Here is a 23078-nt window from a genome sequence, read left to right as displayed (position 1 = left end):
TTGTCTTGCTGAAAGACCCAGTGACGACCCATCTTCAGCTTTTTGGCAGAGGGCAACAGATTTTGATTTAAAATGTCCTGGTATTTCAAAGCATTCATGATGCCATGCACCCTAACAAGCTTCCCAGGGCCTTTGGAAGCGAAACAGCCCCACAGCATCACTGACCCACCCCCATACTTCACAGTGGGTATGAGGTGCTTTTCAGCATGCGCATCTTTCGTGGCACGCCAGACCCACTTAGAGTGTTTGTTGCCAAAAAGCTCAATCTTGGTCTCATCTGACCAAAGCACACGGTCCCAGTTGAAGCCCCAATACCGCTGGGCGAACTCCAGACGTTTGCGTTTATGATTGTGGGTGAGGAAAGGTTTTCTCCGTGCATGCCTCCCAAACAGCTTGTTGGCGTGTAGACAGCGCCTGATGGTTGATTTGGAGACTTTGTGACCCCAGGATGTTACCATTTGTTGTAATTCTGTAACAGTGAGCTTTGGAGATATTTTGATTTCTCTTACCATCCTCCTCACTGTGCGTGGTGGCAAAATAAACTTGGGTCCTCGTCCAGACTTGTTTACCACTGTTCCAGTTGTTTTGAACTTCTTAATTATTCCTCTCACAGTAGATATAGGCAGCTGCAGTTGAGTGGCAATCTTCTTGTAGCCTCTGCCTGACCTGTGAAGGTCGACGCACATCTGCCTCACTTGTATGCTGTGTTCCTTTGTCTTTCCCATGTTTAAGAGTGGATAAGAGAAATGGCCTCGGTGTCACGTCATAGTTATACCCCAGGGAAACAGGAAGTGATGAATTACTAATTAAATGTTCCTACATACTCTGGTAAACTTTGTAAACTACTGTAGAAATGACAGAAATGCTTCAATTATATTTATTTCCTGGGAATTGTTAAGGGTGCCAATAATTGTGGAACAGGTGATTTAATGAAAAATAATTATTTTTTAGTCAGGGATTTTTTTTATTTTCCTACAATTCATTTGAGTTGAAGGCTACATTTTCCTACAATTTTCAGTGTGACGGTATTCTTCTGCAATAAACACTGAATTTATTTTAAGGCTTTTAACACATCTCAACCAGGGGCGCCAATAATTATGGAGGGCACTGTATGTTCATATCCCTGTATAGTAGTGCTAGGTGTGTTCCTGAGATTCTAAGCTTTCCAATGATATATAATGTTCCTGGGTTTATTACACCACCTGGATTTTAAACAATTGCGGAATGAAGATCAAGTTCAAGTTCAAAGTCATTCGGGTCGGCCCCGGGTCGCCCTACGAAGAATCTTGAATCTTGTATGGGCTATGTGTACCAAATTTGAAAGCAGCACACACGCACCCTCAAACCAAGTTTTTGCTATGACTGCAAGTGATTGGCCTGTTCCCATTTCTCCTGAAGTATTTGTGTGAGTCTGATGCTCTTAAACACAAAGTGAAGGTGGTTTCAACCTTACCCAGTCTGTTGAAAGGTGCCACCACTTAAGTAGTAGGCTACTTGAGTGTCTGATGCTCATAAGACAATAACTCGTTGATTAGTGCCAAGTCTGGAGTTCAATTTTCTTTATTGCCATTCAATGGTGAATCGTAAATGGCAATAGATATACTGTATTTTTTGACAACATGTTCAAATAGGCCTATATATGCTGGCTTAGTACTTTATGTAAAATACACTTTTCAAAGAGTCTGTTGTCACACTACAAAGAGGATGTTGCATCATGCCTGAAGGCAAGTCTCCATGAGAGTTTATTTTATGCTAATTCTTCTTTCTGCTTATTTCCACAGACAGTGACAATGAGGACGATTTTTCTGTTGACTCTTTTGAACATATGCAGTGGAGATACATCATATTGTTAGTGTTCACTTTATTCTAAATTTTAAGGAGATTTTTTGACACTACACATGATTTAATTTCAGTAATAACAAAACTCTTGAAATATTTCTTGGTGGGTACAGGTATTTTCGTCAAATGCATTCTTCCGAGGGGATCATTCGTATGAAACGTGGGACCATTCGTATAAGCCATGGGATGTTTCGTCGAGGATGTTCCGTCTACCGCAAAGACCTACGAAACGTCCTTAAATTTGAACTAAACATCCTTAGGTTTGAACTAAACATCCCTTCAGGCTGCCTATTTTCTGTTAGTTTCTGTTGATTTACCCGTGTAAAATCCATGCTACAGTAAAAAAAAAAAGGTTTTAGTTTTTGTTGATTTCAAAATGTAAATCAGCTGTTTTAATGCTCATTTGTTCAATAGTTTTTGTTGGAAGTCGTCCATCAATCCCTTCAAGCCTTCAGACTGCCTCTTTTTATATATATTTTTTTTTAATTTAAAAATGTAAATCAGCTGTTTTTAACGCTCATTCTAACAGTTTTTGTTGATTTAAAAATGTAATTCAGCTATTTTTAACGATCATTTTAACTGTAAAGGCGATGTTCTTGAGCAATTATTTTATTTGTATTAGGCCTCTTTATTAAATAAGCTGGTAGCTGCCTATTTTGGCCTCGTTATTAAATAAACTAGCAGCCTATTTTGTTTTAGGTTTCATTAGAATTCCTCCGTAGGCCTACTTGTCAGACGTAACCCGCTGCTTTAAACACAAAAGGTTACCCTTTACGCAAACAAAATAAACACACATGAAATCCCCAACACATATCCCCAGCACAATATTGCAACACACACTTTGCACAATGATATTAAATGAGTCCAATGTTCTTGCAACACTTTCCCCCTGCCCACATCAACATGAATGGAACATTCTTCCAAGCGTGCACGCTCTCGCTTGAAGGTGATTGCGATGTGGGTTTGAAAGTCAGTTTTCACTTCGCGATTCCAGAGCAAATCAGCTGGTACTGCGCTGCTCGCTTGCTGGTCACTAGACGTTGAACTGAACCGTGTTGTGTGCGCCAGGCTTGTACGGAATTCCGAATTTAATTAATTTGAATTCAAAGTAATGCCATAATATGAAAACTAGGTGGTGGTGTTCTATGTACTCTCAATGGGTGTTGTAGCTTAAATTCAAAGAAATTCAAGGTAATGACACCACCTAGTGTTCGTATTATGGCATTACTTTGAATTCAAATTCATTCAATTCGGAATTCCGTACAAGCCTGGTGTGCGCATGTGTATACCAATGTCTGTCCATGCCACGCGATGCACTGACAGTTCCAACACCAAATAATAAAGAGTAGGCCACATCAGAGCAGTGAGTCTTTAAAATCAGTGAAACGGTGAGAAGGTTTTAAAAAAGTGGTGTTCTATCGATTTGCGCTGCCTCATCTAAATGAGCTGATTTTCTGTGGAAGACGTTTCAATCGGCCATGGTCCACGTAGGCAGGGGCGCTGCCAGAAATGCTGGGCCCCATGAAAGATTCGAATTTTGGGCCCCCTTAAGGGCCCCTCTCAGTGCTTGGGCCCTTAGAATCTGTACCACTTTTCCCCCCCTAGCGGCCCCCATGCACGTAGGACTGTTTTAATAACCATTACTTTATTTATTTCACGGACAGGGGTGTGCAATCGTTCGTGCTGAGTTTAATAAGAACGTGCGACTGCTGACCACTAAAAAAAAACATGAGCCTCTCGTTTGAGCAAGTTAAGAAACGTGCCATATGAAAGAGACCGAGCTGAGTTTGCGCAAATACAGGACTCGGACTGGAGAAAGTGTCCTGGCTACGGGTTGTTTAATGCAGCCATTTGCTGTTGGTTTGGTTTCAATGCGACGTGGGCCTGTCTCGCAAGGCAACTTTGCCATATGAAATTATGTGCTATGGGGATAAACAAGCGCGGTTTACAGATTCCCAGATAGCAGATAGCGTATTGTGGCTTTGTTTTGGCAGATGTCAGTCAATTTATGGGCAACACCTCTTTTAATGACCGGAATCTTATTTACAAAACATCCCCACCAGTGCATTTCTTATTATTGTACCAAACCAGCCTTAGGCTACTTAACCCATACGAGAGTATGCAATTTACAGTAACTGCGGTACCACAATTCGATGGGCAATCACCCGCGAAAACCGCCGCGAGGGTGTGTGTATGTGTGCGCATGCTCAGTAGCGAAAAGTATCACATCTGGACGGGTAGCTCATATAGACAGGACACCAGGCTTGCTGAAAACGATGACGAACACATTCAGAATACACATTTCTAAATGGGAAGTTGTTGACAACAAAGTATTCGCTAATGGGCATGGAGTCTTGTCATGCAAATTACCTGCCGTGTTCAGTGGAGAAGCACTATAGCTTGTTGTAGGGGCTACATTTAATATTCAGAAATAGGTCATTTGTAAACCTATCCAATTACATTTTCTGACTATCTAATTTAAAATGTCAAGGTTACCCCTCCTGACGTTTGTTGTATGCGCTGATAGCGACAGGTCGGTGCGTCATGCCCAGCTTTTATTGAATAAAGAGAGATCCGTGTGAGTGCACTCCTTGCACTTTCCTTGTGGTTGGCACACACGTTTAATGAAATAGGCTATAGAAATAATGATAAAAAAGGCACCCTGAACTAAAATTTAAAATAATAAAAAATAATACAGGTGCATGCACTTTCTACATGGTTCAATTTTTGTTTTGTGGTCAAGTTCAATACTACTTTGTCGGATACAACGTGTTGCAGTATTGGCGCGCCCCAAGGTTGCGTCAGCTCACCATTTTTGTTCACTCTGTATACGAATGATTGTGTCAGTTCAGGGCCAAATCAGTATATTATTAAATTCTCGGATGATACTGTTGTTCTTAGCCTGCTCTCTAAACATGATAATGATAAGGTAAACAGCCACCAAACAGCTATAGATACATTTGTTGATTGGTGCGATTCACACTTACTACACATCAATACTAAAAAAAACAGTAGAGATGGTGGTAGACCCCAAATCCCTCTGTGGCCAGGGTGCAGTGGCTGTGCATGGCCAGGCCATTGAACAGGTTAAAACTTTTAAGTACCTGGGTGTACATATAGATAGCGACCTTAGCTGGCGCACCCAGGTCACCAATGTCTGTGCCAGGATACACCAGCGTCTCCATTTTTTGCGCAGACTCAGAGTCTTTGGAGTGTGTAAAAACATAATGTTAATCTTCTATAGAGCCACAATAGAGTCTGTTCTCCGTTATGGGATTACCAGCTGGTTTGGCAATCTCACAGTTAAACACAGGGCAGAAATCTCAAGACTTATTAAAAATGCAGGTAAGATTATGGGGGTAATGCCCCCCCTTAACCCGCAGGAGCTCTTTGAGCAGGCCACTATCAGTCAGGCGAATGCCATTGTAGCGGATGGTGATCATGCACTAAATGGAGAATACATCTTTCTGAACTCTGGGAGGAGGTTCAGACTCCCTTGGTGCAAATATAATCGTTTTAAAAATTCCTTTATACCCCATTCAATCAAGCTACTGAATAAACAGGGAATAAGAGAGATTGAGTGGGACAAAATGGACCTCTGTAGCTAGTGTTGGTACTGTTGGTGGGGATGGAAACTAGGGTAAAAGCTGGGAGGGGGATATGTAAACATGAATGTATCCCTGTGTTTACTATTTATCTTTATTTATTTTTTTAATGTAAACTATGGAATGGATGTAACCTAGTTATTTATTGCAGGGTGAAGGTGTGGTTGGTTGTAGGACGGTGTGTGTGTGTGTGTGTGTGTGTGGGGGGGGGGTACTGAGCTGTGTGCGCGTGTGTGTGTGTATGGGGGGGTGTACTGAGTGTGTGTGTGTGTGTGTGTGTGTGTGTGGGATGGGTCAGGGGCAGTGGGGTTAGGACATCCAGTGCTTCTGAGCATGTAGGCCTACACTGTTTTTCTTCTATTGTTTTACTGTTGTTTGTTTTTCTGTGTTGGTGTCATGTGTCCTATGTGTTCTATGTGTTTTTTATGATGCTGCAACCTCCCTGTCTCCAAAGCAAATTTCTCCTTCGTGGAGACTAATAAAGAAACCTAACCTAACCTAACCTAATCATTGCATTGTGGTGGTAGGCACAAGTTTAATAAAATATAAAATACTAGAAATGCACTCAGAGAGTGCAAACCTCCGCCAAGGAAGCTGAATTTGGTTGTAATATTTGTGACATGTCGTGGTGTAATCCATGCATGCCTAGACTATTTATAGGCTAGGCCAACAGTGTTCAGAGAAGTGAACATTCAATTTCAACCAAATTATGTGTCTCTTTTATTAGCTAAGGCTTATGTCACCTCACCTGGTTAGCGTTGGTATTAGTTCACCTGCCATTGTGTGATTGGCAAATGTGATTGGTCATGCCATAGGCTATAGGACCTAATTTGGAAAATATTGTATCCCATCGCTATACTGTAGCCTGGTGTCATTGTTCATTCATTGTGTTGTTATAAACATTTTGATGATTGGAAGCATTATGCCTTTCATCACATAATTGTTTTGCCACAATATTAAATAGCGCAGCTATTAATATCAATGTGATATCAATCTGATTTGGTTGACATGGAAAACACTCGGAGAACAATGAACTCCGCGAAAGTTGTGACGATATGCATGCCATTAGCCTACATATTTACATTATGTTTGGGTGCTATTTATTGACTATATCACCTATGGCTTCAGCCATGCAGGCACAGCAAATCCGCGCGCTGTGCATTCTGTTTGGCTTTGTGGTGACTGTCGCCACACAACTTTATTTAAACTTTCATGTAGAGAACCAACTGGGTACCTTTCCCTCCTTGGCGCTGTCTGTTCACTGTTAAACACTGTTTGCCGTTGTTAATATCTCCAACCTTCGTAAACTTCAGGGAAACACTCGGAGAGCAATTAGCTCCGCGAACGCTGATTTGGTTGACAGGGCAAACACTCGGAGAACAATAAACTCGGCGACGATATGTGTGCCATATTGTCGGCATATCGGCTATTATATATCATTTGGTGTGCTATTGGCTACGCATTGGCTACGCAGCCATGTAGGCACAGCAAATCCGCGCGTAATACATTCTGGCTGTGTGTGGTCACTGTCCATCAATCCACCTCGCAGGCACGCCCTGTCATAGCTCAATTCACCTCGGCCACCTTGTGGCAGGCCACGAAATAGCAGCGAACGAACAGAGCGACAGAAGGACAGACGGACAGACATGATAACACAGAAATCGGGCGATCACATAACCTCCTGGCGGAGGTAATAATAATAAAATAGGCAGACTGAACTAAACATCTGCCCAGTTGCACGATAGGTCTGCATGGATTGAACGTCCTTAGGTCTTCCACGAAACGTCCTCAGGTACGCACCATGCCTTATACGAATAGTCCTAAGCTTTATACGAATGGTCCCCTCGGAAGAATGCGTTAAACGAATCGTCTTGCAACCTTTTCTTGGTATGTGCATTACAGAGTAATACTCATGAATTTGATTTTGTGTTTCAGGTCAGAAAGAAGATGTATATCCGCTAGTATTGCCAGAGAAGGTAGAAGCACTGGAAGGGTCCTGTGTTGTGGTTCCATGCCAACTTAATCTCTCAGATTCCTGTGCGAAAAAACTAGAACAATCTGTATCGATATCTGTGAAATTGAAAAAGGGTGGCAGGCAATCTAAGATTGTAGTTTTTAACAGTGCTACAAACGTTACTGATGGATTCTACAAAATAGAGGTGATAGGAAACCTCCATCAGAGAAACTGCACCACCATCTTCTACAACATCCAGAACAAACATAAAGAGAAGTACTTCTTCAGAGTGGAAAGTTATCCTTTAAAATACAACTTTGGTGGTTTTGATCTTACTGTAAAAGGTAAGACCTGTTGAGGAGTAATTTAACATGTGTATGTCTTTTGTGGGCTTTTTTGTTGGTTAAATGCAGGGGTGGAAAAGTAACTCATTACTTTTACTCAATATTGTACTTGAGTAGCTTTTATGAATACTTTGTACTTTTTAAGTATTTTTTTAAATTAATACTTTTACTTGTACTTGAGTACATTTTGACCCAAGTACTTTACTCAATTACACTGGAACCTGGCCTGAGTACTGAGTAAAAAAAAATGACTGAGAGACAAAATGCCATGCACAATAATGCCACAATCCGCCGGAAATGAAAGATTGTGCAGGATGGCACACAGCATTTCCATTTTTTTACTATCTTGTATCAATGTATTGGATGATGGCTGGTGCCAAGCAAGAGATAGAGGTTATGGAGGACGATATTCAAGAAAAATAAACATGACATTCTGAAGAGGAAAGCTAATTAAAAGTAACTAAGTACTTTTTACTCAAATTACATTTTAAGTGAAGTACTTTTTACTTTTACTTGAGTAGATTTTTAGATAGGTACTTTTACTTGTACTTGAGTAGAATTTAAGCAAAGTAAAGATACTTTTACTTGAGTACACATTTTCTGTACTCTTTCCACCTCTGGTTAAATGTGATATTCTGGTATAATGATATGGCAATTGCTAACCAAATATGCACTGGCTCTATGTTAGCATGAGGATATGCTGACTTTGTGTTAAAACTCACATTTCACTGCACTTACAGATTCTCCCGCGAGTCCACATGTGTCGGTGCTGTCCCCATCAGAGGTGTCAGAGGGGTCAGTAGTGACTCTGAGCTGCTCTGCTGCTGCCCCCTGCCCCCATCACCCCCCCACCATCACCTGGTCACTTCACACTGGCAACATCACAACTCACATACAGGACGAGGGAGATGGCAGAAGAACCCTCACGTCTCTTTTGAACTTCACTGCTTCCCGTAGTCACCATGGGAGAGACATCTTGTGCATGGTGTCCTATAGACACATCCAGAGCCCCCGACAGGCCAACAGAACTGTGCAGACGCGAGTCCTGTGTAAATATCATGTCTCACTTGTGGCCTACTTAGAATATACGAGGTCAAATGATTAAAGATCACCTTTCATACATTTAATGATACATTTCATATCTTCTTCTTTCTCATGCCGTTATATCACGATTTATTTTCTGTCTCAGTCCCTCCTAGTGTTGTGGAGGCATCAGTGAGTCCTTCAGGTGCGGTGGCAGAGGGCAGTCGTGTGACTCTGAGCTGTAACAGCAGTGAGGCCAACCCTCCAGTGCACAACTACACCTGGTATAGAGACACCCAGAGCTCCCCTGTAGGATCAGGACCAAACATCACCTTCAACATCAGCTCCAGTGATGCAGGACTCTACTACTGCAGGGCAGAGCACCCACAGGGAGCAAAGGAGTCTGGAAGAGTTGAAGTCAGACTGTATACAGACCCTTTAGCAGGTAGCCTAGTTGTAACTGAACCTCAGGATGAAACTGGAGATTGAGGTTTTTAATTAGGCCCACTATTTATTTATTTGATCACATACTTGTTTTAGAATGACCCAAAGATGCAAAATGGACGAGATGTTTGTATTTTTCAAAATGATTTTAGTGATCTCATAACATGTTAAAGGATATCCTTCTGGTTTAATGTATGACACCACATGTTTTGAAATCTTTCATGACCTGTCCATTAACATTGTTTTCAGAAGATTCCATGATGTACGTGATAGCTGTTGGAGGTTGTTTGGGATTTTTACTCTTGTTTGCGGGAACTGGAATTGCTTTGAGGTGACAATTCATGGTTTTTTTTGTTATTGATTTATAAATGTATAATACATTATTATATTATATATTGTAACAACTATGACCTATATGGAACTGTTAACCACAGAATGAAAAAATCCAAAGTTACTGAACAGAAAGATGGGCAAAATAAGGTATCTCTTTCTCACTTGAAACATAACACAACATCAATGTAGAAATACTCAAGTTAAGCATTCATTTCCATACAGTATACAAAAAAAATCTACAATTACTCCTCAAACTTGAATGACAAAACCAAAAAGACATTTTTTTCCACTCCAGGTCTCCGATGTGCATGACCAAGATGATCCTGCAGACTCCAACACTCCCAACCCCACCAAGGACCAGAACCAGCCTCATCCTCATCATCATCAGCAGCAGCAGCAGGGGGAGGATGAGCTCCACTACGGGGAGATCAGCTTCTCCAAAACCCCCCAGGGAGGAGGAGGCTCCAGTGAGGGGGTGGGACTACAGGGTCAGGCTCAGGGTTCGACTCAGGAGTCCGAGTACGCAGAGGTGAAGCTGCCTGGACGAGATGACCAGGTGAGGTACCAGAAGGCACCAGACTCTGAGGACCTCTATGCCCAGGTGAAGAGGTGAACTGGACCTTTACGCCCAGGTGAAGAAGTGATAAGCTGGGGTTGGGCAGCTGCAGTGCTCTGGTGGTTTAGGACAGTGTTTCCCAACCTCTTTAGTGCTCCCTTAGCCTTTTCTGTCATGCCATGAGTACCCTCGGTCAATTGTGATTCATTTCTTCAATCGTGATCAGTTTCCCAGCACTCCCTGCATGCCCATATCCTTTGTGGAGTTAGTGCCAGATGGGCGCAAGTGGCATTTTTTAATGGCAAAAATTAGTTCTATATATCAAATAAAAGGTATTGATGAGCTGTATCTGGCTGTACCAAAACACATATCGGAAATTAACCTATATTGAATAAAACAACAAAGACCTAACTTAGCAGTGGGCATCAGGGTTGAAGCCAAAAGGGTGTATGTCCCATTTACACCTATGCTAGGCCAAGCATATGTCCCATTTACATCTCCGCCAGTGTATGTCCCATTTACACCTACGCTAATGTATGTCCTATTTACACCTTTGCTAGGCTAAAGTGAAGTGCATAACAACAAGGGAACTTAAACTGAACTGCTTGAATGTACAGTTAATGTTAAGTTCAACTTGAAATGAAAGACATACATCTAAATGTGAAGTCATACATGATTTAACAGCTATTTGTTTGAGTTAATCTGGCCGGAAATACTTTGCATTATGAGCTTTAATCCTTTTACTCCTAAAACACCTGCAAAAATACCTGTTAAAGCCATTTTTGGAAGTACTGTCAGGGTATAAAAACCTAAATATTTTAGCCTGTGAACCACAGAAAAACATGAAATAAATTGTACTTAAAAACTAAGAAGCTCATCTTGGTTCATTGCGCTACGCAGCATCTGGCATAGGGGTTAACCTATAAGGCACGGTTTTATGAATATGCTGTTTGTTACCAGAATGGTAATGACCAAGTGCTAGTGAATTTCCAAAGATCCTGGCCTGTGTTATGTCATAGTTGTGTAGTACTATGGTAGTTAACGTTTCAATGACTATTACAGCATGCCTCTGGAGGCATAACTATAGAATTTCCAAGATTAATAGGAATCAAAAAAATGAATCGTTTGACAGCCCTAGTTATTTAAATGTTTTCCACGTACCCCCTGCAGTGAGCTCACATATCCCCGGTTGGGAACAGCAATGGTGATCTTTAGCCCTATATGGTGAATTCAGGTAAATTGGGCCACTTTTTTGCATATATATATAAGCGAATGGCCCAAAGTGGCCCAATTTACCCGAATTCACCCCTGTATACACTTTACTATATGTAATCCCATGTCAAGACGCAGAGTGAGGAAGTAAACATAGCCAATAGTCTTCTTAAATCCTCATCAGCTAATGCAAAATTAATCGTTAAGTTATTTCGATTTCACAGGTCTTTTGGACTTAGTGATGCATTTACTGTGTAAGACTTTTGTTTGCCTCTTGTCTGTGGCCGGCATTGATTGAGTCAATATTCAGGATTCTGCCAGTGTGTTAATGGCATTTTTTTGCTAGATGCAGCATCTTGTTTAAGCATTGAGTGATTTTTCTATTTATTTTGTTTTCAGCCTATTTATTCTTTTTGCATCACTTATTCATTAAAAATGTGTGTAAAAGATTTCTGATGTTTTACTTGCATTATTTCCTATGTGGTTCTTGTTTTTTATGTGTACAGCAAGAAAGGGTGATCTGAGTAAGAGATACATAAAAATGCACATAGAAAATGCACATTCAGATCAGCACCTTAGTCTTCACATCACACACTGGTCATTGCTGTCGTTCTGAGGAGCATGACAGCAGATATGATAACATCAGGTATCATCATAAATATGTATGAATGGCTACCATAGACTGATATGATAACATCAGGTATCATCAATATGTATGAATGGCTGTACCATAGACTGATATGATAACATCAGGTAGTTGAAAAAGGTAGTTCTGCACACTGCTGATCAGCTCCAAAAATAAACATTATTATTTAAAAAGCAACGCTTCGATCACGCTGGATCTTCATCATCATCTTCATTTTTAGATAACAAAGTTTATTTTTGGAGCTGATTGGCAGTGTGCAGACCTACCTTTTTCAACTGTCTGACCTTTTTGTCTGGCACCTGCAACAAGTTTTTTTGGATGTGCGCACCCTACCCAAAACTATAACATCAGATATCATCAATGAATGGCTACCATAGACTGATATGATAACATCAGGTATCATCAGTATTTATGGATACCATAGACTGATATGATAACATCAGGTATCAATATGTATGAATGGATACCATAGACTGATATGATAACACCAGGTATGATATCAACATGTATGAATGGCTATAGACTGATATAACATGATCAGATATAGGCCTATGAATGTGACGAGCCAGGCGCGGAGTGGCCGTCGGGAGATCGGGGACTTGTCCCGGTGGGCCGCGGCCGTGAAATGTAATAATGCGATCGCATTGCGTTCCCAACTGGCCCTGAAGTTTAGAGATGGTACTTATAAGCATTGGCTTCCCCATGTCCACTTCCCTATACAGGAATCAAGCTGACTAGCCAGTATTTATACCGTGCACCAGACAGCAATACCACACTGACGGTGTCAAACAGTAAATTGGCCACACCCCTTCTCTACTGATAATTTTCATACACCGTAGATCGCGGAAGTTTACAAGATCTTAGTAACACAGTTTCGTTTTCAGTATTTGAAGAACCTGTGATGTGTATATTGGTTACCAAAGGATGGAAATATGAATAAATTATGATTTATTTTCCGATTTCCACACGACTGTTACAGTTTACAGTCTTTCCAGTCCTGATTCACTTGCTCTGTGGTTATTGACTTGGGTTACGAACAGACTCCACCAAGTGGTAAGGAAGATAACTGCACCTAACAGAAGCAAGATAACTGCACCTAACAGAAGCAATGGGTTTTGTTTTGATTTGTTAGACCTACCAGTATATCTCCTTATAGTCGAAATAATATTATTATCATACATATATTTATATGTGGTACATTTAGGATGTAGCCTATGTCTGAAGAAATGGAACAAAATAATTACCACACAAGATTCTGATGTGACCAGTGCTGGGTGTGTTAGCTACAGTAATAAGCTGTGGATTAAAGTAGAGTGATTGCAAGAAACAAAGACATTTGCTGCGAGAAGACAGCGTTTTAAGGTAGGCCTACACCGTTTGGTTATACATTTTGTTGACTTATGGTTGTGGTTTGAAGTAGCTAAGTTTGGCTTATTTGCTGCATGGTGGGTTTATTGCACAATGTGGACAGACTTTTTGTAAGCTATAGGCTACTATACTATATTTTGTAAGCCTACTCTTCTAAAAATCCCCACACCCAAAACTTTGTGCCCATGCTCATCCTGTCTTCCTTAAACGATATTTCAATTTCAAACTGTCAAAATGACAGTGGAGTGCACATTTGCATGGAACAGTAGCGTGATGTAGCCTAACCTAGGCCTATGAATGCTTTGGACTGTGATGATGGCTCCAGTGGTGTAGTCTACTTTTTGAAGTGGGTATACTGTATATTTGAGCATTTTTTTGATGTGTATATAGTCTACTGTATATATTTGTGCTATTGTAAATAATGGATCAATCAATTTTAAGTGGGTATACTGTAATCCCTGAAATTTTGAAATGGGTGCGTATACCTGCGTTTTACGTAGACTACACCACTGGCTGTGCATTTCATCAAGGTGTAGGCTACAATTCTCCACTTCAGGTTGATATTTTGACAACACTAATGTCCACATGTAGTACGACTGCAGATTTCGTGGCTTTTGTCTTTTTGGTTAGGAAACCATGTTAGCTTTATTTTTTTGTTTTTTTTAAAGAGGGCCGCCAAGGGGAAAATTCTCCCGGTGGGAAAAGGTGGGCCACTCCGCCCCTGTGACGAGCTATCATAGGCTGACTAACAGGGTTGCATAGCTGTGGAAGGACTCTGTGCTGGCCTCTGTGCTTGCCTTCCATGCATTGCCCTCTGCTGGAGATTTTAGGTAGTAGGCCTACATGTTGACTGAGGGTTGCCAAACAGGAGGTATGGAAACAAGAGACCACTCTGGTCTTCAGATGCCTCATTTCTCATCAGACGTTTAGTCTTTGAGACACTGCAGGGAGGGGTGTGTGAATGGTCACCTATTTTATGTTGCTGTCATGTTTATGTCAAGACACAGCTCAAAGTAGAGGGTCCGAACTCACTTGCAACTTTGCAACCCAAGAGCTGCTGTTGCTACTCTTTAGAGACTGCACATTAAAGGGGTATGCCACTATTTTGGGGCTTAATACAGTTAAAATCGTTGGCTGGGGTTTATAAAGGTGGTAAAGTGTCTTATTTTTCATGTTAAGCATTGTCTTGCTTTAAAGGTAGGGTTGGAGATCTTTGAAAAAACGGTTCCTGTGAGCTATATTTTTTGAAAATACACAGCCCGCCTCTCCCTTCAGCCCTCCCCTCAAAGCCACGCCTTCAAAACACATGAACGCGCATGCAGTCTGTCAAGTGTTCGGATTATCCCGGGAACCCACGAGAGCTCACGAGGCGGGGGCGGGCTAGAAGCCACGACAAATCGATTAGCCAAGCTAACTTCCAGCCATGGCACTGTCTCCGGCTACGGTAAGAATGTTCAACATCACAATAAACGCACAGGCCGCGTGGTTGCCATTTCAAGAAATATTGATGACAGTAGATGTATACTAGATTAGTTATTGAACTTGACTTGATACGTGTTACTTAGATATCTCATTCTAACTTCCTAACACTGATGACAGATGCTATACTGTCATCCAGGGTTGGGGAAGTTACTTTTTGAATGTAATCCGGTAAAGTTACAAATTACTCTTTCAAAAATGTATTCAGTAATGTAATCCCATTACTTCAATATTTAAGTAATGTAACGGATTACTTTTGGATTACTTTTGGATTACTTTTCCCCCAAAATACTTATAATGACTTAAGTGAATCATGCTTTCCCCCCCCCCAAACACTTACAATGACTTAAAATAAATTGAGGAAAGCTTACTTAGGCTTAGTTTGTCAATTAAAGTACACACAGCAAGTCCTGACCACAGTTCAATTTATTGAAAAAAAAAAAACAGCTATATACAAAATCGTCAAAATCAAAATTGTGTCTTTCGACGCTGACAAGATATTGACTTTGGGTTGGCACAACCGGCACTGGACATCGATATTGGCGCCCTTGTCTTCCTTGAAAATGAAATGTTTATTGTATTTCCACCGGGTAAATGCATTTTTCTCCATTGCTCACGACTGCTCTGTACTTCTTTGACTGAGTGATTGATGCAACGACAACGAACTATTGAACACTCCCACCAGCAGGGAAGGGAAGCAAGGCTGAGAGAACGTAGGTCGGTCAGGAATGCTACTGTCACTGTCGTCATTACGTAACAGGTGATGATTCCGGCGAAAAACCAAAAATCACAACATACAAGCCGCGGCATAACAATAAATGAATAAATAAATCAGTTAATATAATAATTAAATAAATAAAAGGGACCAAAGACGCAATTTCGCAAGAATTGTAATCCTGTTAAGTAATCCCCATTCCCACTGAATGTAGGCCTAACTGTAATCTGAATACATATTTTTTTGCTTGTAATGTAACGGATTACAATTACATTGATTTTGTATTCTTTTACCGTAACGCCGTTACATGTAATCCGTTACTCCCCAACCCTGCTGTCATCCCTAGACAGTAGTTCTAGCCAGTAGCTACAGTACTGACACATGGATTTATTTTGACATATGTGTACCGCAGTATACATTTTACAATTGTATTTACATATACCCGACACCACAATCCGTAGTGTTTTAGGCTATGACTTCAGATTTCACTTGGGTTGTCGCACGCGCAGACACAGGGACAGAGGGAGTAAAGAAAAACAACCGAACTGATCAACGCTAATGAAATTGTTTTGGCTGACGATATTTTCATATGCTTTAGACCTTCCACGACCACGAGAGCTCCAGCTCTGACTTTCCTGGCCCATCACAATCATAACGACCTAACAGCCCAGTAGGACCGATGGCCAGAGATGGAGGAGGAGGAAGATAGACGCAGCAGAGGTCGGGGGTATTGATTAGGGAGACTCCAACAGAATTGACGCCCTGCTAACTGTATGTACATTCATCCCTCAATAACATTATGTCCTGCTGTATTCCTCCAGATGTGTAAGTATTGTAATGGATGTTATCACAACGGATGTACTCTATATCGCAACACGAGTAGGCTACACGAGTACACCTGTTGTGATAACCATTACAATATTTCTACTCCTATGAGTAGTAGTGTGATATTACATGGTTGTAGGTACACAACACCAGTGGTAGTTCAAGTACATCCATAAAAGCCCATCTACTTCATACATCTGTGTAACCCCTGGCACAACACCAGTTTGTAAGAAATTGACTGAAAACGTTGTATGCATATAATTGGCACATCTTTATTTATATACACAATAATGATTGCTTATGTCCATATTGGTCTTATTGCCAATAGAGTTATTTAGTCCCCATCATCAAATAGAAAATGCACTACATAAAATGTATTTATTGCTTTGCAGGCCTTGATTCAATCATTGAATTTGAAGCAATCCCATCGGTTACTGCAGCGTGCCCTGACCCGTGACCCCAGTTTGATGTTCGACCTGGCACACGACATCTGGTCCTCAGCCACAGCCCAGTAGCACAACCAACCTGGCGCCTCTGCGCAATCTGTAAGGAGATGCCCATGAACATTGAAAGGAAATGCTGTGGTGTTCTCAGTTTTGATAAGACTTTGGGCTGATGTAGGACCAGGTGAGAGAAACGGTCTCTTCAGGCATGCAGCCTACAGACAGTATGGGGCACTTGAACAGGGCTGACGTTGTAATACACAGTACAATACCCAGGATTAGCCAGGGTTACCCTGCTCCACTAGAGCAATATAAAAGGTTTATACAGAGTACGGTATAAAACACACAAACCGGCAGTGTGCAGAGTTTTTTTATTTTTCATTATCTGTAGGAGCATTCATCTGTACATCTCACCTTTTTGGTTTGGAACCACGTTTGTCTTGTTACCGTTGTTTTTTTCATACATAGAAAATAAATGCAACCTGTCAAATAATCTTCTGATTGTGGTCTTGTGGAATATATAAATTATGTAACCATGCATTTTCAGTCAGAGAATGAATTAAAAAAAAGCCACACAGTCAAATTGTGTCCACCAATATTTACTGTCTTTGAAATGTATGGACAATTTAAACAATGTACTATACATGACACTAGATACATTACTTTATACTATATTTACAGTTGTCATTACCACACAAAAACTCTGGGAAGGTGGGTAAGTGCAGCAACTGTGAAGGGCCTAGTCTGAGGTTGGAGGCGTCTGTGCTGTAAAAAGATAAACAGAATTAGAAATCACATATCTGACAGTAGCTCCAGTGACATTTTAAATGCAAGTAACCTGGGTTGTTGGGGCAGGGACACCAAAAATAACTCCTTTATCTGGGCTCACCTGGTTGTGAGTGTCCGCGGTCAGCCATCCCTCTTAGGGTAGAAAGTCTTCTGCGCAGGACGGTGCCCTGAAGGTTGACGTTCACAGTATGCAGCCTTCATGTCCTGGAACTTTTATTGTGCAATTTTCCATATCTGTAACAAGCAATGTGTTAGACTATATTAGGGCTTCATTACATCAAATTACACAGCAGGGTTTTACAGGGTGTTGGCTACAGTCCTAGGACCTAAGTGGACTTGTGTGCCTTGCTCAAGTGCACTTCAGCTGTGGATGGAGGTGTAGGTAGGGAGAGGTAAGGATGGGATTTCAACCTGCTTCTCTCTGATCTTAGGACCACCTCTCACCATCAGGTGATGGCTGGCTGCTACCTCAAATTTCATTCATGGCCCAAGTTATGTTCTGTAATCAGTATTGTTTTTACCTTACACAAATAAATGTAAATGCATTCAGCACCATGGGGGGCTGTGAAGACCTTTGAGAATATTTGCAGAACTACATACTGAATTGAGCCATCCGCCTTTCTCTTGGTTGGTGTGTTGAGATGGTGACTGCAGTCCAGGCTTCTTGGATTGGAGGAGAAAAGCTGTGGCTTTTACTGGCATAATGTTGTGGAAGGACCCCGTCTGCTGTTGACCTGAGGGGAAAAAAGAGCACAAATTGCATATTAGCACAGAGCCCATGCTTAGACCATAGACAGATAAATCATCTGGCACAATCTGCATGCAACCAACAGAACCTAGAAAGAGAAAGATTAGCAGCAATACACAAAGGGGACAAGTATACAAAAAACATGCAAAGTGTTCTGATAAGGTGCATGGAGGTAGTCTGTGTTGATTCCAGCAACCTCAAAGACTGAAAAGTGTCCCAGTGTGTTGAATTGAAAACTTGGCGCGTGCGCGCGCACACATAGGAATATCATAATTTAGTGCAGTGTTTCTCAACAGGGGTGCCAGAGCACCCTGGGGTGCGGTAGGGCCCCCTCAGGGGTGCCGCGGAAACGTGGCTGATAAATAAATTATATAACATAAAACATATTTGTCAAAATTGATAAGTTAATGTTAGTCAGTGGAATCTTTGATCTGCCATTTACGCACAATAAAGTAAATATTGGTCACCCCAGCTGCAACTTTGAAAGTAGGTCATGCTACTAGGTTGTGTGTCTCCAAATGTGTTACATTCTAAGCTTGTGTGGTATCGGATGTGATGCTATATTACGGCTAGTTGGTTTGGGGTGCCTTAATTTTTCATGAATTGAAAGGGTGCCTCGCCTAAAAAAAAGGTTGAGAAACACTGATTTAGTGTATCAATTACAACTACAGGATCTGTTCGCTTTTGTCAGATAGAACCATTGTTTTTCAAAGGCAGATCATTCCAAAAAGGATAGTAGTATCTGCAACTGGACGAAATTACACCCACAAACATGAATAAAATAAACTACCAGTGTGCGGTGATTCATTCTTCATTTACTTGGCAGCCTTGATATGTTGTGATACAGGAGCAAGGAACAGCTATGGAAAACACCACACCTTGGAATGGACAAAGCAGAACATTTCAATAACCAGGGTAAAACAAATAATGTGCCGGCATCTCCATGTGATCATTCAGTGTAGCCATCACAATAAAGATCTGCCGTGTAGCCGTCATGGTCATTAGGTGGTATTTATCAAATGCAAAACTACCGTGTTCTCAAAAACGACATCAGCGAGTTAACAACATTACACCCACAATCATGTAAACATTTGAAAACCCAAGGCAATCTATTTTGCAATGCTGCAGCGGCGAACAGGTTGTGCTTGTGCTTGCTACTATTACCAGAGTCATACAACAGACAGTCCCTCCAGGATTTTGCACTGGGATTTTGTGATTTTTGCGGTCAAAATGTCTGATTTTGTGGCGGCATTTTCTCATTTTTTGCAAAGATTTTGCGCCCCTTTCTGGGTTTTTTTGGTAACTGAAAACCACAATCAGTCTAAGCAGGCTTAAGACAAAAGAGAGAGAGATTCAGAAACACACTTCCTTTTAATTTTCTGTAGAAATCCCAACACAAATTACATTTACAAAAGTTACATTTGGCCATGGGGGTAATTCAGGTGGAAATATCCCGGATTTTTCACATTATCAAAAAACACCGTCGGTCCAGCTATTTATAGGCTACCCACGTCCCTGTCCGACGAGCCACACCCCCTCTTGAAGAGAGAGACGAGGGTCTTGCTTATCAAGCTACCTGCCAGAAGACGGTATGCCAGATACCACCAAGAATTGAAGTTCCTTGAAAATACGAGCTATCAACCTCGAGCTCCGTAGCGCTTGTGCGCCCACTCTTTTCCTCAGAAACCGTCAGTTCATGCAACGCATAACACAGCCTCGGAACAGCGAATCATGCGATTAACCATCACAACCTGTACCAGCACGAAGTTTTGCACGAACAGACAACTTGTGCGACAAAACAACAAGAAGAAACGCATTGCGCTCATTTCATAGTTTTGTTTTCATTGCATTGTTTCTCCACGCTGTAGGCCTAAAACGTGTGCTGAGGGATTTTAGACAGGATCTGTCTTTGCATGCGCGCTGTTGGGAAAAGCAGATTGGAACGCACCGTCCGATCTGTCTCTGTCATCCCGTTGACTGTCCAAATTTGGCCTTTAGAAAATTTCCTGGATTTTGGCTTAAAATATGGGCATTTTCCGGGATTTTGGGAGCTCAAAGTTGACAGGTATGCATGCTGGATGCCAGCTGCCTATAAACTCCACAGAATGTTGAAGGGGACAAAGGGGAAAATTTGCGGGGAAAATGCGGCTTTACAGGAATTACTTGGCATCGTGAAATTATGCGGAATATCATTGAATTTGCATGAATCCACGCGATCGCTGAATCGCGAAAAACTGGAGGGACTGAACAGAGACGTACCAAAGCAACATGCAAACGATATATTTTTGTAAACCAATAGAAAGACATGGGCTTTGTTGGTCAAAGTAATGTGTGCGTAAACATGGTAGGTTACTTACTACGGGGTGAATCAGTATTTAGCAAGTAACGCGGATGGAGAAGGGGTGCTTCCGTCCTCCTCCCAGCTGGTTTGTCTGGCTCGTTCGCACAACTAGTAGCAAAACACACAAGAGTAACCGTCTGAGTTACACATAGCAATTCTGAAAACGTGTTCATGTGCACAGAATAAATGCCACAGGGGGGAAAAACACAAAAAAACAAAGCGATTGAGGTAGCAGCTATGTTAAGCAAGGTAGCAGCAAGATATTGTGATGTAAACTAATGGGTGCGAGTAATGAACATGGCTGCGCTCGCTTCCCCAATTATTGCACTGCCCCGCTCACCTGTTGACAATGAATCTGATTACTTGGCGTGCCAAGAAAGCCATGGCTGTGTTGGGGCTCATTGGCGAGAGGCCGAGAGACAGAAGCAGTTGGGGCTGCTGGGTCCAATGGTGGGGAACGTTTGGTGGCGTTCGCGGTTGTTTAGGACCGCCGGCGCTGAAGACACCGGGGACCACTTAGTGACCCGGAGTAAGATAGTGGGGGGAAATGCTTAGCTAGCCAGGACCACGATCAGGGGCGGAGTGGCCCACCTTTTCCCACCGGGAGAATTTTCCCCTTGGCGGCCCTCTTTAAAAAAAAAAACAAACAAAGCTAACATGGTTTCCTAACCAAAAAGACAAAAGCCACGAAATCTGCAGTCGTACTACATGTGGACATTAGTGTTGTCAAAATATCAACCTGAAGTGGAGAATTGTAGCCTACACCTTGATGAAATGCACAGCCAGTGGTGTAGTCTACGTAAAACGCAGGTATACGCACCCATTTCAAAATTTCAGGGATTACAGTATACCCACTTAAAATTGATTGGTCCATTATTTACAATAGCACAAATATATACAGTAGACTATACACACATCAAAAAATGCTCAAATATACAGTATACCCACTTCAAAAAGTAGACTACACCACTGGAGCCATCATCACAGTCCAAAGCATTCATAGGCCTAGGTTAGGCTACATCACGCTACTGTTCCATGCAAATGTGCACTCCACTGTCATTTTGACAGTTTGAAATTGAAATATCGTTTAAGGAAGACAGGATGAGCATGGGCACAAAGTTTTGGGTGTGGGGATTTTTAGAAGAGTAGGCTTACAAAATATAGTATAGTAGCCTATAGCTTACAAAAAGTCTGTCTACATTGTGCAATAAACCCACCATGCAGCAAATAAGCCAAACTTAGCTACTTCAAACCACAACCATAAGTCAACAAAATGTATAACCAAACGGTGTAGGCCTACCTTAAAACGCTGTCTTCTCGCAGCAAATGTCTTTGTTTCTTGCAATCACTCTACTTTAATCCACAGCTTATTACTGTAGCTAACACACCCAGCACTGGTCACATCAGAATCTTGTGTGGTAATTATTTTGTTCCATTTCTTCAGACATAGGCTACATCCTAAATGTACCACATATAAATATATGTATGATAATAATATTATTTCGACTATAAGGAGATATACTGGTAGGTCTAACAAATCAAAACAAAACCCATTGCTTCTGTTAGGTGCAGTTATCTTGCTTCTGTTAGGTGCAGTTATCTTCCTTACCACTTGGTGGAGTCTGTTCGTAACCCAAGTCAATAACCACAGAGCAAGTGAATCAGGACTGGAAAGACTGTAAACTGTAACAGTCGTGTGGAAATCGGAAAATAAATCATAATTTATTCATATTTCCATCCTTTGGTAACCAATATACACATCACAGGTTCTTCAAATACTGAAAACGAAACTGTGTTACTAAGATCTTGTAAACTTCCGCGATCTACGGTGTATGAAAATTATCAGTAGAGAAGGGATGTGGCCAATTTACTGTTTGACACAGTCAGTGAGGTATTGCTGTCTGGTACACAGTATAAATACTGGCTAGTCAGCTTAATTCCTGTATAGGGAAGTGGACAGGGGGAAGTCAGTACTTGTAAATACCATCTCTAAACTTCAGGGGCCGGTAGGAAACGCAATGCGGTCGCATTATTACATTTCACGGCCGCGGCCCACCGGGACAAGTCCCCGATCTCCCGACGGCCACTCCGCGCCTGGTTGTGATATTGCCAGTGTGAAGTGACCAGGTGATGGTGGGGGGGTGATGGGGGCAGGGGGCAGCAGCAGAGCAGCTCAGAGTCACTACTGACCCCTCTGACACTGATACGTGTGGACTCTCTGGGGAATCTGTAAATGCAGTGAAATGTAGTTCAGTTAAGCTACAATATTACATTACATTACATTACATTAGTATTTTACAGACACCTTTGTTCAAAGCAACTTACAAGGAGCAATTTAAACAAGAACAGGGTAAGGCACAGTGTACAGTTGCAACACTGATAGCATTGTCCTACAAAGAGTAAAGAAGAGGACA

General features: G+C 41.5%; 1 long non-coding RNA gene across 1 annotated transcript; it reads right to left on the bottom strand.

Annotated features, from left to right (window-relative positions):
- Positions 1 to 17442: 17442 nt before the first annotated feature.
- Positions 17443 to 18258, bottom strand: LOC134455840 (uncharacterized). Its single transcript, XR_010036171.1, has 3 exons — positions 18176 to 18258; positions 17676 to 17809; positions 17443 to 17551 (listed from the first exon to the last, which is right to left on the bottom strand). It is a non-coding gene; the product is annotated as an uncharacterized LOC134455840 (long non-coding RNA).
- Between the last annotated feature and the right edge of the window lie 4820 nt (positions 18259 to 23078).

Source organism: Engraulis encrasicolus, chromosome 9, assembly GCF_034702125.1.
Source record: "Engraulis encrasicolus isolate BLACKSEA-1 chromosome 9, IST_EnEncr_1.0, whole genome shotgun sequence".
NCBI lineage: Eukaryota > Metazoa > Chordata > Actinopteri > Clupeiformes > Engraulidae > Engraulis > Engraulis encrasicolus.
The sequence above is the reverse complement of the archived record's forward strand: the minus strand, read 5'-3'. Positions and strand labels throughout refer to the sequence as shown.